General features: G+C 34.2%; 1 pseudogene; it reads left to right on the plus strand.

Moving 5' to 3' along the window:
• Positions 1-394: 394 nt before the first annotated feature.
• Positions 395-3,932, plus strand: LOC139860376 (G-type lectin S-receptor-like serine/threonine-protein kinase At4g27290; annotated as a pseudogene).
• Positions 3,933-5,418: the final 1,486 nt, after the last annotated feature.

The raw sequence follows: 5,418 nt of genomic DNA on the forward strand, positions 1-5,418 counted from the left end.
TAAAAAGCTCCTTGCATGGTTGTAAGAGGGTTGAATTCCCAAATTTATTGGATAACAATAAGTAGATTGTTAATGAAGGTTGCTGATATTTGACTTATAAAAGTCGAAGGTATCACCTATTGCTTTAACTTGTTAAATTGATATAGAAGTAGTGATTTTGGTTATTCTAAGTTGATTAGGGAACCAAACATTGCCACTTACATGTACTTTGGGTGCTGAAACAGGAGTTTTGGCTATAATAAGAATTGGGACTTGAATTTTTGGTCAATTTGCACAAACTCTGACTAGAGTCTGCACACGGGAAAATTGGGCTGCAATGTATAAATTGCGCTTCGATCTTCATCGAACACGTGATCAATAGACTTTTTGACTAAACATGTGATCAAGTACAACAATGGAAAAACAAATTATACTCTACTTATCCTTCCATGCTTTATTTACATGTGTCATGGCGGTAGATATCTTAACCATAAACCAAACACTTAAAGATGGTGAAAGCATTGTTTCAGCAAACGAGTCCTTCGAGCTCGGGTTCTTTAGCCCGGGCAACACCACCCAAAACCGATACTTAGGCATATGGTACAAACATCCTGCAACAGGACCCGTTATTTGGGTTGCCAATAGAGAAACTCCTGTCGGTAACAAATCGGGCGAGCTGAGTTTAAACCCCGGCGGTTTATTGGTGCTCCGTGACTCGACCACAAGTCAGATTATTTGGTCGTCGAATATAACAAGAAACACGAGAAATACAGTGGCTAAGTTATTGGATGATTCAAATTTTATGGTTTTTGATAGTGAAGATGGGCCGGAAAATTACATTTGGCAGAGTTTTGATTACCCAACAGATACGATCATGCCGGATATGAAATTTGGAAGGAATTTAAAAAGAGGTGTAGTCACGAATTATACGTCTTGGAAAAGTGATGATGATCCTTCGCAAGGCGAATATATGAATTATATGGATTTTAATGGACTTCCACAAATATTTTACAAAAAAGGAGATGTTATTTTATTTAGATTAGGATCTTGGAATGGGCTTGCATATAGTGGCAATTCGAATAACCAGCCTAATCCGATTTACAGAAATTGGTTTTATTCTGATGAAAATGAAGTTTTCGTTGAATATGTATTGCGTAAAGAGACGGTTCTTACTATGGTAACTATAAGTCCCCTAGGAAAAATCTGACATTGGTATTGGGTCAACCGAACCCAAGGATGGTTTATGTATACATCACTAACAGTAGATAGTTGTCAAAGATACGCGTTGTGTGGGGTTTATGGATGTTGTGACAACAACCAAGCTCCTAATTGTGGGTGTCTAAATGGGTTTATGCCTAAAAGGCCTGATCAATGGGATAATGCAGATTGGTCAAGCGGGTGTGAAAGGAAAATAGGTCTAGATTGTGGTGCTGGTGAAGGGTTTCGGAAGTATTCGTTTATGAAATTGCCAGACACTCGAAAATCATGGTTCGATAGAAATATGAGTGTAGAGCAATGCAGGGTGAAATGTACAACAGAGTGTAATTGTACAGCTTATGCGACTTTGGACATCAAACTAGGTAATGGTTGTTTGTTATGGTACAATGAGTTGATTGATATGAAAATAAGTCCTAATAACGGGCAAGACATTTTCATACGTATGTCCGCTACTGAATTAGGTAAACACTTTTTTTTATCAGTATTAAGTATTATTATTATTTGTATTTTGCTAACGACAATTCTTAAGGTTGCCGTTAACAAGCTTTAATGTGTTTTACAATTTGATAACCTTCATTTTAACAGTAATAAGTAACCATTGTATATAACATATTAAAACGTGTTAACAACAGCCCGTCGTTATCAAAATCCTTATTATTTTCCTATATAAGAAAAAAGTGCGAGTTTGATTTATATGACTCGAAAATTTGCTTAAATCAAACTACGTCGAAATGTATATAATTATAACCATGAAATTTTGTATTATTCACAGAGAATGATAAAATCGGTTCACGAAGCAAGAAGAAAATGTGGGCCATCATCATCCCTGTTGCTTTAGGATTAGTCACTGTAATAGGAATATGTATTTTGATTTTGACCCTCGTTAAAAAGAAGGCAAAAGGTAAAAATACGCCTTAAATATGTCATTGTCTTTGTTCATATAGCTATTTTCATGTTAATGCAAACATATTACTATCTGTTTTCGTAGGGGAACACTGTCAAATTGCTGAAAAGGACGTTCTAGACCTCCCGATGTTCGGTTTATTCACCTTAAATTTTGCAACGAACAACTTCTCGATAGATAAAAGCTTGGAGAGGGGGAATTTGGGCCAGTTTACAGGGTAATATTCATTCATTTTTATAAAGTTTGGTTTACTTATTACTAGATTAGAAATATATAAAAGCATACTTGTGTAGGGAATTTTGGAGGACGGACAAGAAATTGCAGTCAAACGGCTTTCGATAGAGTCTAATCAAGGAGACGAATAGTTCAAGAACGAGGTTATCTTCATTTCGAAGCTTCAACATAGGAATCTTGTCAGAATATTAGGTTATTGCATTAGTGGTGTAGAAAAATTACTAGTTTACGAGTATATGCCCAACAGCAGCCTTGATTCCTTTATATTTGGTAAGTTATAATCTATACAAGAACATATTCCATTATTGCTTCACGGTAACTAAGGTTGTGTTTGATCTTTATTTAATGGTTCAACATTAAATGCTGAACCATTCAGCATTCAGCATTGATGACAAATGATGCTATGTTGAATGAGAAAGAAAATGTGTTTTGAAATACTCTATTAACCATTCAACAGATCAATGTCTTTAGAAATCTATTTTAAATTATATCTAAAACACTTATCAAAAAAGTATATCAATTAATTTATTCATTTAAAAAGTTAATATTGTAATTTTACATCATTCATATTGTGTCAATGAATGATTACCAAACAAGTTATTGTCATTCACAATTAAATGCAATTGAAGTCTTTGAATCATTCATATTCTAAACCATTCAGCATTTAATCATTTTGTTTTATGAAACAAAACCTAAGTAATGTATCACTTAAATCTTTTCACAGACGAAACAAAAAGCAAAAGACTTCATTGGCCACTACGATTCCATATTATAAATGGAATCACTCGAGGTTTACTTTATCTTCATCAAGATTCTCGGCTTTTGATCATCCATAGAGACCTTAAAGTTTCTAATATTTTACTTGATCGTGATATGAACCCAAGGATATCAGACTTTAGCCTTGCAAGAAGCTTTGTAGGAACTGATAGCTCCACAAACACTAACAAAGTTGTTGGGACATAGTAACATTCTGTTTATATTCAAACATTATGTGATGACGTATACTTTTCAAATATAAGTATATATCTCATGTATAATCACAATTTGACGATGCAGTGGATACATGTCACCAGAGTATGTAGGGGATGGTATATTCTCTATAAAATCAGATGTATTTAGCTTTGGCGTGTTGTTGCTGGAAATTGTGAGCGGGAAGAAGAATAGAGGGTTCATTCATCCTGAGCACGGCAATAATCTTACTGGACATGTAAGTCACACCTACTCAAATATTTATATTGTAACCTAATAACTACATTAACACTTTGCATTGAAATTACTTCAGGCATGGATTCTGTATAATGAAGGAAGGTCAATGGAATTAGTTGATAAAAATTTAGTTGAATCGTGCGATCCACGGGAGGTGTTAAGATCAATAGAAGTTGGGTTGTTATGTGTTCAACAAAATGCAGGGGACAGGCCAGACATGGCATGTGTTATCATGATGTTGGGTGGTAAGGGTGGTACATTGGTGCAACCTAAGCAACCGGCGTATTTTATGAAAGTGGATGGCTTATTTGTTTCGAACTTCTCTTTAAGTAGTAGTCGTCCTACATGTTCAATCAATGAGCTAACTATCACGGATGTAGTTCCTCGATAGAACCTAAGTATAGTAGTAGTTGTAGTAGTTCTACACACACTACAAGATCATTATAATTGTAATGAATAATTCAAATTCAAATATGATGTTTAACTAGTTAAAGACCCGCGACTTCCCAGGTTTTTTTGAAAAAAAATCCGATTAATAAGAAAAATCCTAATAAATGCTTGTAGATTTTGATGCTAAAAATGAAATAAACTGAAAATGAAATAAGTTCAAAGTATGTTGAGATAAATACATAATGTTGATGAAACACAAACATGTAAATTATTATAAAACAAAATACATAGGCCCAATCACTAAAAAATTACAAAAATAATACTCTAGGTAAATAAATGGTGACATTGAGCTCAGCATCACAAAATTCACATGATCCATCCCACCTCTGATTTTGAAATAAAGAGAAAAATGCACATCTATTGTCATACAACTTAAATCAGTAACTCTATGCATCATTTTTAATCCACTATCATAATTTAAGCCCAAATTATAGTCAATACAACCAATACCAAAAACTGGCTAATTCATAGCCTAATATTCCTCAACAAAAATCACTATAATCAACCCATGCAACAAATCACTAAACCATTCATATATGTCACAACAATTTATATCTTCAACTAAATCAAGTGTTGATATTACCTGATCTAAGAGATCAACCAACTCCATCTTTTGCTCAGTTTACATCATACAACAATAACACAACTCATAACATTTTTGTAACAGTAAAATTGACCCAATTCAGCTTTATAGAGGCTACTACACCTCAACAAATGAAATTTTAGACCTAAATCACTCTCGTAGTAGCAGTATCAACTCAAGTGCACATGATAGAACCAAAATTGACCCTCAAGCCAACTACAGCAGCAACATTGACCCAAACCATATTTGAAATTATCCTTAGAGTTCACATCATCAAAATGCGATCCACATAAGGTGTTAAGATCAATAGAAGTTGGGTTGTTATGTGTTCAACAAAATGCAGGGGACAGGCCAGACATGGCATTTGTTATCATGATGTTGGGAGGTAAGGGTGGTACATTGGTGCAACCTAAGCAACCAGCGTATTTTATGAAAGGGGAGGGCTTATTTTATCACACCTCCAATTAGGGCCTGGGTGAATGTGACATTAATATCAAACAAACCAACATATTATAATATACGAGAACAATACTAAATGATAAGAACAAACTTTATTGAGTACGCAGCAGAAAATGTATGTCGTTACAATAATGTAAATTACAATAAAGTAATTGTTTCAAATGCAAGAATAATAAATGCGACTCTTGATCCTAAGTCCAAGTAGCATCACATAAGTAGTAAGTAAATAAGCTTGATCAATTGGCACCTGAGACAAACATGCTAAAGTGTCAACCAAAAAGGTTGAGTGAAGTTCATAGGTTTAACAAATAAGTTTGACCGTTGTTTTAGACTACAAGATTTAGTTTGTAAAGTTGATCTCACAGGGATCAAAAAGTTAAGCCAG

This window comes from Rutidosis leptorrhynchoides, chromosome 7, assembly GCF_046630445.1.
Source record: "Rutidosis leptorrhynchoides isolate AG116_Rl617_1_P2 chromosome 7, CSIRO_AGI_Rlap_v1, whole genome shotgun sequence".
Lineage (NCBI taxonomy): Eukaryota > Viridiplantae > Streptophyta > Magnoliopsida > Asterales > Asteraceae > Rutidosis > Rutidosis leptorrhynchoides.